Source organism: Octopus sinensis, linkage group LG2 (genome assembly GCF_006345805.1).
Source record: "Octopus sinensis linkage group LG2, ASM634580v1, whole genome shotgun sequence".
Lineage (NCBI taxonomy): Eukaryota > Metazoa > Mollusca > Cephalopoda > Octopoda > Octopodidae > Octopus > Octopus sinensis.
This window is the reverse complement of record NC_042998.1, coordinates 26,958,045-26,975,310: the sequence shown is the minus strand read 5'-3', so window position 1 is coordinate 26,975,310 and position 17,266 is coordinate 26,958,045. Positions and strand designations below refer to the sequence as shown.

At 35.7% G+C, this 17,266-nt stretch overlaps 1 non-coding gene across 1 annotated transcript; it reads left to right on the top strand.

Moving 5' to 3' along the window:
• The first annotated feature begins 14,064 nt into the window (after positions 1–14,064).
• On the top strand, positions 14,065–14,169 carry LOC115208835. The gene has a single exon (XR_003881280.1). It is a non-coding gene; the product is annotated as a U6 spliceosomal RNA (small nuclear RNA).
• The last annotated feature ends 3,097 nt before the right edge of the window (positions 14,170–17,266 follow it).

Here is a 17,266-nt window from a genome sequence, read left to right as displayed (position 1 = left end):
AAATGACTATTGTATTTTTTTTCTTTTTTCATAACCGTATACTTATTTTTGTACCACCCTGTATACATAAAACACTGAAGGCGGCAGAATTGTTAGCACACCCCACCAAAAAAAAAATGTCACTAAGCAGGAGTGGCTGTGTGGTAAGTAGCTTGCTAACCAACCACATGGTTCCGGGTTCAGTCCCACTGTGTGGCATCTTGGGCAAGTGTCTTCTGCTATAGCCCCAGGCCGACCAATGTCTTGTGAGTGGATTTGGTAGACGGAAACTGAAAGAAGCCCGTCGTATATATGTATATATATATATGTATTTGTGTGTATGTTGGTGTGTGTGTGTTTGTCCCCTTAGCATTGCTTGACAACCGATGCTGGTGTGTTTACGTCCCCATCACTTAGCGGTTCGGCAAAAAGAGACCGATAGAATAAGTACTGGGCTTATAAAGAATAAGTCCCGGGGTCGATTTGCTCGACTAAAGGTGGTGCTCCAGCATGGCCACAGTCAAATGACTGAAGCAAGTAAAAGAGTATTGTTTTTTTTTTCTTTTTTCATAACTGTATACTTATTTTTGCACCACCCTGTATACATAAAACACAGGTGGCAAGCTGGCAGAATTGTTAGCACACCCCACCAAAAAAAAAAAAAAAAAATGCCACTAAGCACATTTTGTCTATCATTAATCAGTCTACTGCTGCTCAAATCATTTCTTCGTGTCTTTTCTACAATGTTTTAGCATTGAATTATAGTCTTAATTAATAACAGAACCCCTTCAGCACTTAAACCAGCCATATCTGGCCAAAATATTTTCTTTGTCTTATGTTCAAACTGGCCAGATGCAACATCTCACACCTACCCCACAATGTCATTCTAAAAATAAACAATCACATCATTGGAATCACAAAGTTTTGAGATAATGCATGATTCATTCAAAACAATGTGAATAAATAAGGATTACATTTGACAGAGAAACCTGAATGCTAAAGGGTTAATTGAATTAGAGTTATGACAACTTTACATCAATTTAAATATTTCAACATAATTTAAAGTAAATATACTAGGAAGGTTAAATATCACTTCATGAACTTGACTGAGGTTTTCTTTGGTTTACAGTCAAGTAATTCTTTATTCTTCTTAGTTCTTAGAACTTCTTAGTTCTGGAGATTTCTAAATAAATTCTCACATGTACAAGTTCTTACATGTACAAATGCATAAATGTTTCAACAAGCTTTATCAAAGTAAGGCTTTTAATGGTGAAGGCGTGTGGCTTAGTGGTTAAGGTGTTGGACTCCTGATCGTAATGTTGTGGTTTCAATTCCTGGACCAAGTGATGCATTGTGTTCTTGAGCAAGACACTCCATTTCATGTTGCTGCAATCCACTAAGCTGGCAAAATTGAGTAATTCTGTGATTGACTGGTGCCCTGACCATAGGGAAAAATATATATGCTGCAGAAACTAGGAAACTGGCCCTGAGTCTATATGACTCAGGAAGAATCTTTATCTGTAAGGCTTTTATGTCAAAATATAATTTGTTGTGTCTGGGGAGAGTCATTTTGTCTTTATGCCTTATTAATTAACACACTCACCAGTTCAATTTCTGCTCAATTTACTTGTATATCTATTCCTTTTTTCCTTCCAGAATTTTCATTGCTCCTTGCAACCTTCTCAATAGTTGTTGACTTGTCCGTTATCGGAACTGCATTCCTTTTGTTTGTTTGTGTGCCTGTGTGTGCATCAGCATGCATTTGTATACAAGTGTGTGTGTGTGTGTATGTGTGCATGTATATATGTATGTACATGTGTATGTTTGTATTCCCTAAACTTGGTCTTTGACACACTGGTTAATTTTCTCACACAGTGCTTAAATAGGTAATGTTAAATTTCTTTCTACAACAATACAGTTAATATAATCTTAGATAGTAGAATACTTGTTTTCATAAAGAATGCTAATCTTTTGCATAAACAGAATTGGACAGTTATCAAACTGGAATGTTCAGTCAAAGAATTGATGGCAACAATTAATAATTAGTTTTAGGTAATTTTTTTGAGGAAAATTTCAAGTTACTTCTATATTTTCTCTCCAAATGAAGAGTAGATTGTATGACACTTATGTATGAATTGAGATGTTGCATGGTAGCAAGACATAAGTATTGAATGCAGCAAAGTCTGAAAAGAAATGAGATGCACATGCTCTGTTAGATGTGCGATGTTTGTGTGCATGAACAATGAAACCCAAATGTGCTGATTGAAGATAAGAGGTATCGGATGTAATGTGCAAGAGAGAAGAATGAGTTAGTATAGACATGCTGTGTATATGGTGATGACACTTAAGTAAATAAGTGGTAGGTGATCCAAGTGAAAGGAATGTATGGAGGAAGACTAAAGGGGTCATGGGAAAAAATTTGTGAAAGACACTCGTTTCTGAACTCCATGAAGATGATAAAGGACTACAACAAGTGGGGGAGATGATGTGCAGGGGAAAAGATCCATCCAGTCCATGCAAGCATGGAAAATCTGAGTTTGAATGATGATGGCAGTGGTGGCAGTGGTGATGGTGGTGGTGGTCAGGGTTATGATGATGAAGATGATAATTAGAACTACATTGTAATGTTTCTCTTTATTCAAGTAAGGCAGCATGACTGACGTACCGAAGGTGAAGTGATTACTCGTTTCGTTAATGACATATTTCATTAATTCAATTTAAGAATCTCGAAAGTGTAACATATTGCAATCAAAGCAAGGGTTGGAATTATATGCTGTCCTACATAGCCTTAAACACAAATGCATTAGCATTGTGCTATTAGTATTGATTACCATTTGTAAGCATATGCAGGTATATTATCATGTGTGGCAGTGCGACTCTTAACTTCTGAGGAATCCTTTTACTGTTAGACTTTTCTGAATTACTGATTTTTAAATTTATTATAAAAAAAAAAATAAAAATGGATGTACATGTGTAAATAATATATATGGATGTATAAACATTGAATGAGTTTCTTTTTTTTTTTAAATATTGATTTCTTTCATTTGGGACAATACTAGATATATTTATAAAGAAAGAGAAATATGATATTGTCATGTTGATGTTTTCCTCATGGGAATTAATTGCATAGATGAAAGGAAATAGCCTCAACCTGTGAAACGAAATTAGGTCGTGGATAGGGTTAACTGAGAGCATTAATTTGTTTTTTTTCTCATCTCTAAAGGTATAAATTTTCATAAATTAAAATTTATTTCCTTACAATATTAAGTGTGTAAAGTTTGCAAATTTTTTCTTGCAGCTGTCATTTTTGCAAATTTTCCCTAGTCTTTCACTTAGTTCAGTATTGACTATTTTATTTTGTGACATACTTTAATTTTTAAAGACAACAGGCTCAAAGAATATATATACACACACTCACACACACACATATCCAATGAAACATATCCACCAAAGTGGTGTTGAGCACTCATTTTCATTAACACTTATACATATATATATATGTATGTATACACTGTAAAAACTCATGTAATTTGCACACCTGTGTAATTTTGCACAGGTGATTTTCAGGATAAAAGTTGTTAAAAAAATGCTTCTACTTGTGTAAAATTTGCACCCAAAAGTTTTCAGAATTGTCAATATGGCCTGGGGAAAAAGGTTTTCAATTTAGTTGTATTTAGCATAATTTTACTTATGATTAGAGTTTAATATATTTTCCTTAAATAAGAATAATTTCTGTTTAACAGGTATCACATTGAAAGGTATTAAATTACAAGGTGTTTGTGTTGTTTATAATAAACTTTATTTTACATTTCTTGCCCACAAGAGATTATGTCTGATCATTAGCATACTTCTGCATGTCTTCTCAAATCACAATCACAGGGAAAGTTGTTGATACTGCTTATCAACAAGAAAAAAACAAAAGCTGATGAATATGCACAAGTGTTGCAAAATAAGTTTAATTACCAATAAACATCAGCTTGGATGACACTTGACTCAACCGACACAGAATTCGAAAGTGTCTTCTTGTCTCAAGCTCTGATTTTCTGCCTATTCTTGTTGGAACCTTTGATACGGAGCATCGAAATATTAATCTCTTTCACATTTATAAAATGTCAAGCAAACTTAAAAATTTGTCATTACTGTTTTGACCTGGAGACCAAAACGATAGTCTGGTAAGCTGCTGAAATAAACATTAAAAATTGAAAGGAAAAAATAAACAGCTTTGCAAGTTTAACTCAGTGTTTATTGAACAAGAGAGGTGCGAAACTTAAGAAGCGACTTGTTAGAATATACACGTCTGTGAGGAGACATAAACAAGAACAGCAAAAATCTACTCTACCAAAAGAACTGGTAATACATACATTACAAGTGTTCTATGAAGAGAACATAAGATTGCTGCATAATTCAACATGAATGCGAAATGACATTAAACATCGTGTAAGGTAAATGAAGTTTCCTGTAGGAATGCTAAGTCATATTCACTTAGTGAGTTTACATGCGCAAGGATGAATTATATTGTTGTTTTTGGCGATGTTGGCAGTGATGAATTTCATTGTCCTAATGCGGAGAAAGTGAGCAATAGCTTCCTGGAGGCCAATACATGCTAGACTTCTTAAATGGGGAAAAACTGATCTATTTAAGGAAATTGCTGGGCTTCATTGTGATAGGTAGAAACTCCAAGTAATGTAAAATATGGTCTGGACTGAGATTACCAGCAGGAACGTCAAAAAGTAGTTAACCATTTAATGGTTTTAGTAAATTTATATAGATAAAGTAAGCATTATACCGTCCAGCATAAATAAATTTCAACTTCATTATATTTTTTCTGTTAAAACTTATTCTGACATTAAATGAGTCAACTTCCTATATGAATGTTTACATTTGTGCATCATTTTTCAACAAAAAAAGTTTCTAAAAAAATTCTGGATATGATCTATTCATGTAATTTACACACTCTCTAAAGTTTAGTTTTGTTTTGGCAAAAAAAGTGCATAAATTACATGGGTTTTTACAGTGTGTATATATATATATATATGTATATATATATCCTGTTAGCATTGAAGTTATGTCAAATGTAATGCCTTTTGTTTGTGTTATATATATATATATATATGAATGCCTTTCCTCCCTTGGACACAAAGACCGGCTGAGGCAAGCGAAGTCGATATAGAACCTCATCCGACGACAGACACCCATGCCAACCCCCCATGCTTGCGAAGACATGTTGGGGCAAGCGAAATCGAAATCGAAACCGAATTGAACCAGCCAGGATCTCTGGCCTGGTGGTACGTAAAAAGCACTATCCGACTCGTGGCCGTGGCACGTAAAATACTCCAATGCGACCGTACGACAGGCACCCATGCCACCCCCTTGCTTGTGAAGACATGTTGGGGCAGCGAAATCGAAATCGAATTGAACCAGCCAGGATCCCTGGTCTGGTGGTACGTAAAAAGCACTATCCGACTCGTGGCCGTGGCACGTAAAATACTCCAATGCGACCGTACGACAGGCACCCATGCCAACCCCCTTTGCTTGTGAAGACATGTTGGGGCAAGCGAAATCGAAATCGAATTGAACCAGCCAGGATCCCTGGTCTGGTGGTACGTAAAAAGCACTATCCGACTCGTGGCCGATGCCAGCACCACGCCTCGACTGGCTTCCGTGCGGTGGCACATAAAATACACCAATCTGACCGTGGCCGTTGCCAGCCCCGCCTGGCACCTGTGCAGGTGGCACGTAAAAAGCACCCACTACACTCACGGAGTGGTTGGCGTTAGGAAGGGCATCCAGCTGTAGAAACATTGCCAAATTAGACTGGAGCCTGGTGCAGCCTTCTGGCTTCCCAGAACCCCGGTCGAACCGTCCAACCCATGCTAGCATGGAGAACGGACGTTAAACGACGATGATGACGATGATGATATATGTATATCCTGTTAGCATTGAAATTATGTCAAATGTAATGCCTTTTGTTTGTGTTATTTTGAATTAATCACGCATTATCTCATAGCTTTGAGATTTCGATGTTGTGATTGCTTTTTTTTTAAGAATGATATTGCAAAGTAGGTGTGAGAGGCCAGATCTGACTAGTTTCAACAAAAACCAGAGAGAATATTTGGGACAGATATAGCCAGATTAAGTGCTAAAGGAATATATATATATATCATCATCATCATCGTTTAACGTCCGTTTTCCATGCTAGCATGGGTTGGATGGTTCAACCGGGGTTTGGGAAGCCAGGAAGGCTGTACCAGGCTCCAGTCTGATCTGGCAGTGTTTCTACAGCTGGATGCCCTTCTTAACACCAACCACTCCGTGAGTGTAGTGGGTGCTTTTTACGTACCACCAGCACAGGTGCCAGGGGAGGCTGGCAATGGCCACGATCGGTTGGTGCTTTTTACGTGCCACCAGCGCATATATATATATATATACATATATGTGTGTGTGTGTGTCTATGTGCCTGTGTGATGTGTGTGAAACATATTCATATACATATAAATTTGAATTTCAAACAGCGTAGTATTTTATCTTCCACATTTTAAAGGGGATGCAATCAAATTTAGACACAATACATAAGCACAGTGGTTCTTGAGCTTTTTTGTAACTCGATCGTCACCCCTGTTGTCACTGAATGCCATTTTACAAATATTGTCTTCTCATTGCTCCATATTTTCTTGTCCTCAACCATCCAATATTTTTCTTTTAAATATTTGTGTGGATCAGTGATGCCTATGTTAGAATTTTCTAGAAGTTACTAAAGATGATGAGGGGATATATTCTTTTATCTTTTATTTGTTTCAGTCATTTGACTGTGGCCATACTGGAGCACCGCCTTTAGTTGAACAAATCGACCCCAGGACTTATTCTTTGTAAGCCTAATACTTATTCTATCGGTCTCTTTTGCCGAACCGCTAAGTTACAGGGACATAAACGCACCAACTTCAGACAGTGGGGGACAAACACAGACACACAAATACATACACATATCATCATCATCATCATCATCATTGTTTAACGTCCGCTTTCCATGCTAGCATGGGTTGGACGGTTCAACTGGGGTCTAGGAAGCCCGAAGGCTGCACCAGGCCAGTCAGATCTGGCAGTGTTTCTACAGCTGGATGCCCTTCCTAACGCCATATATATATATATATTTATATTTACACACATATATATATATACGACGGGCTTCTTTCAGCTTCTGTCTACTAAATTCACTCACAAAGCTTTGGTCCACCTCTGGGCTATAGTAGAAGACGCCCAAGGTGTTAAGCAGTGGGACTGAACCCAGAATCATGTGGTTGGGAAGCGAGCTTCTTACCACACAATCACTCCTGTGCTTATGAAATTATATTGCACCTTGGGGAAATTTATCATCAGTCATGTTTCTGCTCATTAATAAACAAATTTCTTTCTTGTTTGTATTTTAAGCTTGGCAAAGATTTCATCATCATCATCATCATCGTTTAACATCCGTTTTCCATGCTAGCATAGATTGGACAGTTTGACCGGGGTCTGGGAAGCCAGGAGGCTGCACTAGGCTCCAGTCTGATCTGGCAGTGTTTCTACAGCTGAATGCCTTTCCTAATGCCAACTGCTCTGAGTGTAGTGGGTGCTTTTTACGTGCCACCAATACAGAAGCCAGTCAAGGTGGCGCTGGCATCAGCCACGTTTGGATGGTGCTTTTTACATGCCACTGGCACGGGTACCACAACTACAGTTTCCATTTGATTTTTATTTTGTTGTTGATGTACTTGACTCAGTAGGTCTCCTCAAGCACAGCAGGTCACCCTACAATCCAAGGTAAGCACAGCAGGCTGTCTTGCGAGCCATGAACTCACTTCATTTGTCGGGTTTTCGCAGTCACAGCATATCTCCAGAGGTCTCGGTCTTTTGTCATTGCTTCTGTGAGGCCCAACATTTGAAGGTCATGCTTGACCACTTCATCCCATGTCTTCCTGGGTCTACCTCTACCCATCCTGTTTCAATATAGGTAATGCATCTGATTTAATCTTTTAGCATTTGAATTATTGTGTCAAATGTTCTGATTATTTATTCACATTGTTTTGAATTAATCATGCATTATGTCATAGCTTTGAAACTTTGATGATGTGTTTGTTTATTTTTTAGGCTGACATTATAGGGTGGGTGTGAGAAGCCCAATCTGGCCAGTTTTAGCATAAAACAGGCAGAATATTTTGGCCAGATATGGCCAGTTTAAATGCTAAATGGTTAAATATGTTATCCCCCCCCCCAAAAAAAACAAAAAAAATTACAACCTTTTAAGCATGCAGAACCCTCATAGTACCCTTTGGCATATCGCTGTACCTTTCTGAAGTCTTAATGGTATTCAGTGATAAGGGTGGGGATCGAGTTAAAAAAAGCTCTAGAACCACTGTGCTTAAGTATCTAGATTTGATTCCATCCCCTTTAAAATGTTGAAGATAAAATACTATGTTGTTTTTTTATATTGTCAACACAATTTTAATGTTTCAAACTTTTTCAGAAACTTTCTGCTTTTACTTGTCTCCACTTTTAGCATTCTATTCTAGCAGTGAAGGCAGCAAGCTGGCAGAATTGTTCACCCACTGGGCGAAATGCTTAGTCATATTTTGGCAGTCGCTATGTTCTGAGCTCAAATTCCGCCGAGGTTGACTTTGCCTTTCATTCTTTTGGGATTGATAAATTAAGTACCAGTTGAGTAATCGAACCCCCTTCCCCAAATTCCAATCCTTGTGCCTTTAGTAGAAAGGATTATTATATGGCGGTGAGCTGGCAAAATGCTTAACAGCATTTCGTCAATCTTTACATTCTGATTTCAAAATTCCGTTGAGGTTGATTTTGCTTTTCATCCTCTCAGGGTTGATAAAATAAGAAGCAGCTGATCACTGGGGTTGATGTGATTGATTTACCTTTCCCCTGATATTACTAGCTTTGTGCCAAAATTTGAAACCATTATTATTATTATTATAGTAATTTAGAGAAGCTATTTCATATTGTTTGTTCCTTGTAAAATTCTCTTCAATTTATCAATTCTGCTTGTTAAAGATTTGCATTTTTTGCTATTAACAACTCGCTTATCTTCTGTTATTTACTTGAATATTATTATTTTCTCTTGGTGATTAAATAAGTCAGCAATTTATTCAGAATTCCCTTTAGTCTCTGGTCTGTTTGCTTCTTGGTTACAGTTTCATAAATCATTAAATGATTCAATAGAGAATTTTTCATCATTATTATTTTGATACAAATATTGATTTTTGTTTTTAAGCTGTATAACAATAGCTGCAAGGCATATAAATAAATACATAAATAAGTAAATAAACAAAAGATAATCATAACAAAGATATAAAAAAAACAAAACAAAACAAAAATAAAATAAAAACAAAGAAACATGAGTATAAAGTATGATGATTTCATAAATAGAAAAATAAATATGAATATGAGATTTTCAGAAGTATATACATGTATACACAATAAATACATTTGTAAGATAATGATACCAGTTGCTATTGAGAGAGAGAGATAGAGAGAGAAAGAGAGAGAGAGTATCAGGAAATCTTGTTTTTAGTTTTGAGCAAGTACTCTCTCCTTGCTCAAACTTGTTGATGAAATTAAAGTTGCTTTTATTTCCCCCGTGCTTAATGATTTGCTCATTTTCCAGTGGGTCTCAACCTTTCATAGCTCAGTAGCTATCTCTACTTCCATCTTCCTTTCCTTGCAGCTCCCTTGTTCCTTTCAACTGAGTGGCATTTTACAAAGCTCTCTCATGGAAGGTTTTGATAGAGGCAAACACAGGCAAAATAAAAAAAAACTGTTATTTTAATGAGGCAGAAGCTAATTTTGTGCAATGGTTTATTATTCACATTTTTTCGTACTATCCCATCCATCGTGTGCCTCTTTCTAGATGTTTGCCTGAACTGATGCTCCCCCACATTAACTTTTTGTGGAAATTATTTAAAAAAAAATATGAAGAAATAGGCATAGGAGTGGCTGTGTGGTAAGTAGCTTGCTTACCAACCACATGGTTCTGGGTTCAGTCCCACTGCATGGCACCTTGGGTAAGTGTCTTCTGCTATAGCGTTGGGCCGACCAAAGCCTTGTGAGTGGATTTGGTAGACGGAAACTGAAAGAAGCCTGTCGTATATATGTGTGTGTGTGTTCCCCTCCAACATCGCTTGACAACTGATGCTGGTGTATTTACATCGCTGTAACTTAGCGGTTTGGTAAAAGAGAGTGATAGAATAAGTACTAGGCTTACAAAGAATAAGTCCCGGGGGCGATTTGTTCTACTAAAGGTGGTGCTCCAGCATGGCCACAGTCAAATGAGTGAAACAAATAAAAGGATAAATATATAATGAAATTATACTGGACTTTGACGCATCATCAATCATATTTTCTATTCACTGATAATACTGTGTTCTATTCATATTTTAATACCTACAAAGATATTTTTTGTTTTGAAAATGTCTGGTTGAATTATTAAATTTCTGTAAAAATTAGTTTTTCTCAACACCCAGTCTCCCCTCGTGAACCCGCTTGATTTTCCACCTCCTTTTAGGCTCCCTCCCTGCTAAGGGTATGCCAACACCATAGATAAAAAACCATTGGATGAGGTGTTTACTAGCAAACTTCTGCATTTTCTGTGGTACTTAGGATGATAAGGGCTTCATTGGTGACTTAAATATCTATCCTTAGTCATTTGATTCTTAAATATCCTTAAATGTAAGGATGGGCAAAATGCCACTACTCATTTTGCCTGCCGTGCTAAAGATTCTGTCAGCTTGCTACCCTAATTAGAATAATAATAATAATAATAATAATAATAATTCTGGAGTAGTTGTCAAACAAAGACTGCCTGGTCATCTTTGTCAAAGGGATATTTCTCAAAGTGGACTTGATCAAAAAGATAGGGCAGACATACTTGAAAAGAAACAGCTTGATGCAAGCTGAAAAACAGCAATCTGCATTATTCATGCGTGTAGGGGCCCGAGTCACACTCATGTTTGTATTAGCTTATTATAAAGAAGCAGTCACTTGTAATAACACAACCCAGTTATATGCAAAAAGGTTTGAAAATTCAAATCAATTTTTGCTACGAAATGTACCTGGTAAAGGTAGAGTTATTACACCTTATCAATGTATTCTCTGTAAAGCTATAACAAAAGATTGCTTTTGTAGATGTAAAAAGGAAAGTGCATAACTCGCTGTATTGACCTTAATATCTTACTGGAACTAATGTATGAAAAGTCAAACTGTAATAGCATAATTATTTTTTTTCACTTGTTTACCATGTATATATTTAAGTATTTTATATGTGAAATAGCAGAATACTAACAATATAGCCGAGGGAAAATGTCTCAGGGAAGTTATTTCGCATACTAAATATATGGTATACTCTCACATATGTAATTTGTTGATAAAGTAATCAACTGAGATTAACAGTTGGAAAGGTAATTAATTGATTTATAGATAAAAACTCCTTCTGAAATTGTTGGTAATCTAAAAACAATAAACAAGGGAAATAATTCTAATGGCATCAGTTGGTTGAAATATTTTGGAGAGAATCTGGTTTTTAAAGCTAATTGATGGAATCAACATTTTGGGAGATTTTGGGAGATATCAGATCTTCTCAGCAGAGAATATTCTATTCAGTTGACAAAACGAGAGAAAAATATAGGACCAATAGGGTGGCAAGTTGGCAGAATGGTTAGCATGCCAGGTAAAATGCATTTCGTCCCTCTTTATGTTCTGAGTTCAAATTCTGCTGAGGTCGGCTTTGCTCTTCATCCTTTTGTGGTCGATATAATAAATACCAGTTGAATACTGGGGTCAATTTACAGCTTAACTGCTCTCCTGAAATTACTGGTCTTGTGTCGAAAATCAAAGCCAATATATTGAAGCAATGTAGTTACACTCATTCTGAATACCAATTCTATGACAGAGAGAAAATAACGAGGAGAATGTTGCATCACCATCATCATTATCATCATCATCATCATCAATCATCATCATCATCATTTAATGTCTGCTTCCCAAGCTGGCACGGGTTGGACAGTTTGACAGGAATCGCACTGGATGTCCTTCCTAATGCCAGTGTCTTACCCACTAGAGAGAGAGAGAGAGCACTTTTGCTTTCTAATTACTTGGATAATCTCAATTAACCCTCGCTTATTCATTCGCATTGCTTTGACTTAATCATCCATTATCTTGTAGCTTTGAGACTTCAATTATGGGACTGTTTACTTTTAGTATGACATTATGAGGTCTGCAAAAGAGAGACTGTATTTAGCCAGTTTGAACATAAGACAAACATAATATTTTGGCTGGATATGGCTGGTTTCAATGTCGAAGGGTTAATCTGTCTGTATGTCATCGTATCATGTATCTAAGATGCTGTTGTATGTATATTTAATATGCGAACACACCTCAGAGATATTTTAACTTAGCCATATTGTGTTGATATTCAAAATCAGCACCATTACACTCCTTCAATTTACACACACACAGAGGCATGTCTGTGTGGTCAAGAAGCTTCTTCCCAACCATTGACCTTGGTTTCAGTCTCACTGTGTGGAACATTGGGCAAGAATCTTCAACTATAGCCCTATGCTTACCAAAGCCTTTTGAGTGAATTTGGTAGATATAAAGTGAAAGAAGACCATTGCACATGAATATGTGTGTGTCTTTGTATCTGACCACACCACCACTGATAACTGGTGTTGGTTTGTTTACATCCTTGAAAATTAGTGGTTCAACAAAAGAAGCTGTCAGAATAGGTTGTTGTTTGTTCCTTCTCGAGCCACACCTGGCTCATAAGGGCCGGTTTCCTGGTTTCCTTGGTGTATAGGTTTCCCCACCTGGATGGGACGCCGGTCTGTCGCAGGTGAGCTTCAAGATGCAGGAGGGAAGAGTGAGAGAAAGTTGTGGCGATAGAGTCAGCGGAAGTTCACCATTACCTTCTGCCGGAGCCACCTGGATCTTAGGTGTTTCACTCATAAACACACACATCACCATATCTGAGATTCGAACCCACGATCCCTCGACTGCAAGTCTACTGCTCTAACCATGTGCCTCTATGCCAGAATAAGTACCAGGCGCATATATATATATATATATATATGTGTGTGATCAACATATGTTATTGGGGTTATTACCTTTGCTTGATTTTTAGATTTCCAACACCCTAGAAGGAAGTTTCTGTCTATTTATTGCTTGGATAATCTAAGTTAATTCAAGTTTCTCAACCCACTGTATTACACATGTGAGACCTTACTATTTCTCTAGAATAACTTAACTGATATTGAAATTTAGTTTTACAAAATTTATTTCACATAAAAATATGGAGTAAATTTATATGTATATATTCAATTTACATCACAGAAACATTTTGTGAGTGCTTGGGGCCCAGTTTTGTTTATTGCTGTCAATATCTGTAAATTTAAAATAACATTATTCTGAACACTAAATATTTTGTAATTTATGTAGAAAATACAGAAAGAATCTGAACTATATCTATTTACCAGTTGATTTTTTTTGTATATGAAACAAACCATAAACAAGACATTTTTTGATGTCCGAATTAGAACAACATTAATATTATTAAAAACACAGATTCTCATCAAATATTCTTTACATTTTTTAGGAAGCAACATATAAATTTATAGTCTCGCCCTAAAAAGCTTAACACATACCTTCAGTTAAGATATTAATTCAATAAAGAATTTAAATGGTATTTATGTATTAACTATCAGAAGCACATAAGAAAAGTAAACTAGTTTTCCGGTTTTGCAGCGTGACATTTTTACCAATTATATCATGCTTTTATTTTTAAATTCTATTTGATTTATATTTTTTCTAAATAAAGTAAAATAATAAAAAAAAAACAAAATAAGAATATAGAATATATCTAATTTACACTTTGAATATGATGGAAGTATATTTATGAAGTACTGATCCTAAAATATTGCTGTGAGTTCTTTTTGTAAAAATTGTCCTTTGGCACTGGTTCTCAACCATTTTTTTCCTATGGACCCCTTTCGTTCCTGTTTTACTCAGGTGGACCCTCGTAGCCATTTAATATTTAAAAGATCCTATTGCTTTGGCAATACATATGTTAAAATTGAAATGATATTGAGAAGACTAGCATGGCCCCTGCACATGGACAACACACAAATTCATGAAGCATTCCATATTTTCTTTTTTTTTCCTTTTAGGCACAGGTGTGGCTGTGTGGTAAGAAGCTTGTTTCTCAACCACATGGAACCACATGGTTCTGCACGGCACCTTGGGCAAGTGTCATCTAATATAGCCTCAGGCCAACCAAAGCGTTGTGAGTAGATCTGGTTGACAGAAACTGAAAGAAGCCCATTGTGTGTGTGTGTGTGTGTGTGTGTGTATTTGTCCCCCATCAACACTTGACGACTGGTATTAGTGTGTGTTTATGCCTCATATCCTAGCAGTCCTGCAAAAGAGACAATAGGATAAGTTCCAAGCTTTAAAAAAAAAAAATTAAATACATAAATAAACAAGTCTTGGGATTGATTCATTTGACTAAAAAATTCTGTAAGGCAGTGCCCCAGTATGGCTGCAGTCTAATGACTGAAACAAGTAGAAGATAAAAGGAAAGATATTTTTGTAATTAAATATTATAAGAAATTGTATAAAACAAAATGCTAGAACGTTTTGTGTATTGTGAAGTATAGCCAATTTATTGCAGATAAATTTTAACAATGGAATCTTATGTGGCCCCCTCCAAAGGCCATATGGAACCTGACTGAAAACTACTGTCCTATAGTATTCAGACAGAAACCATTTTGCTTAAAAAGAAAATAGTATTGTTTCCAAATATTGATGTTTTTGCCTTTATGAATTCTTCAATCTGATAGTCTACAATGGTTTTTATGAATATCTCCTTTGATAACTCTCTACATGGTGATGCACGAAGTATGAGCTGTAGCTCCATCTTGCTGAAAGTATGCATTATTACTTTCACTTTCAGTGAGTTGGCCTAGCAATGGATAGACAATATTTGAGCAATATCTCTCAGTGTTGATGGTGTCTTCAAAAAATAGCGGTCCCACAATACGCTTTCTCAAAATTGCTATTGGGATGCAGAGGTTGCTCATGTGTCATGTGTGGATTCTCAATGCTCCATAACCTTGTGTTTTGCGAATTTATGTGTCCTGACAGATGATACCAAGCCTCATCAGTGTAAAAACACCCATCCAGCACTTCTATGCCTTTCTCGGCAACAAAGTTTTGGAACCAATAACAATAATGAAGCCTTTTAGCATGATCCGTAGTCTTCAATTCTTGAATGGCCAGCACTTTGGAAAGAAATTTAATTTCTTTTTTACTGCCATGTGAGCACTTCCTAGGTTGATTTCCGTTTCACTGCAGAGAGACTTTTTGAACACCTTGTATAACTTCAGTAATAAATCTTGTTCCTTGACTGCTATCTCTCTTTAGATTTAAACCAACCATATCTGGCTCAAATGTTTGATTTGTTTTATCTTCCAATTGTCCAGATCTGGCCTCTCCTACCTACTCTATAATGTCATTCTAAAAATATACAATTACATCATTGAAATCTCAAAGCTACAAGATAAGGCACGATTAATTCAATACAATGAGAATAAATAAGTATTAAATTGGACAGAGTAATCTGAGTGTTAAGGAGTTAATCCATTCAACCTCCAGGTTTTGATTTAAATATCACAGCTGGTTGAGTTTTAGGGCATTTGAATATGAGCTGTATGAGTGTTAATTCATGCGAGATCACTGATGCTTTACTCTGTGTGTGGCATGATGCTTTATGTCTTCAGGCTCAAATGACTTGTAATAAATAACAAGGTAAAATATACTGTAAGCAGAACTATTTTGTGTATAACTAATGGGTTGTTTGTGGGCTCAGAAGTGTAGAGGAGAGGGAGGAAGGTGCCTCCTTAGGGCTCAGATAAGGGGACACAAAATTTCCTCTAGTCATTCATGCTCGTTAATTTTAATATAAGGACAGTAAAAGTGTCTTTGCCCCTGCTCCTTGTTCCAGGTGCTGAGAAAACTTACTATGTATACCTCTGCAGATTTCCACAACCAGGTTCAAAATATCCATACCATTGCCCTGTTTTCACATATGGTATCACCATGGCACTAAATTTAGGAAGCTTCTTTCTGACACTGAAGCTGCTGGAAATAACACCAAAAATCTCCAAATTACATCCCACTGTCCTACAAAATGAACTAATTGACTCACTAGGTATAGATATATTATGTCTTGGTGACAGTGAAGTCAGTCACTATTGGAACATCTTTCTCTATGGATCTGCTAGATTACAGTTGACTTGGAGTTACACAACAACAACTAAAACAATCTTGACATGGTTTAGAGCAGTGGTTCTCAACTGGGTTTTACATGGCCCTTGGGGGTTCGTATCAGATTTTGTTGTTAAAACTTATGTGCAATAAATTGCTTATACTTGTACAATACACAAAATATTAATTTTTTAAATACAATTCTAACTAATATTTAATAATGAAAATACAATAAATTTTTAATATATACAGTATATGTCTATGGAGGCCCAGTAGAGCAAAATAGGAATCAAGGGGTCCATAGGCAAGAAATGGTTGCAAAACATTGGGTTAGAGGCTAAATTATTTAAGAAGTTTTAAACACAGTTCTAGGTATTATAATTCTTTCTAGTATTAAAAAGAATTTCAGTATTGTCTTTCTATAATGCTTATATTTTCCTTTAGTTATTATGTCCTAATATTTAATGAAAATTGCAACTGTAAAATTGTTTCCTAGCCAAAAATATATCGAATTTTACTTATTGTGAAGTTTGTTTCATATTTGATATTAAAGACAGTTTTTATTTCCATCTTGAACACTGAAGATTTTCATTCAAATTTAGTGATGCATACATATATATGTATATATATAATAATATGAGGGAATATTATTCCAAACTTACAGGCAAAAATTCAAATTTGAAATACTAAATCAAATTTCACAAAATATAATATATATATATATATATATATATATATATATATATATATATATTATATATGTAAATTCGAAAAAAAAAACACCTTTTTATCAATTCAATAATGAAAAATTAAATTATACCATTTAGAAAAAGTACATATTATAGAAAGATTAAATATAAGATAAAACATATAACAATGATTAAGTAATGTGCAAAATAATGAATAAAATGTATATATATATAAACATTGTAAAATGATAGCAATTCCAGCTTAATATTTTTAATATAATATCTGTACCTTT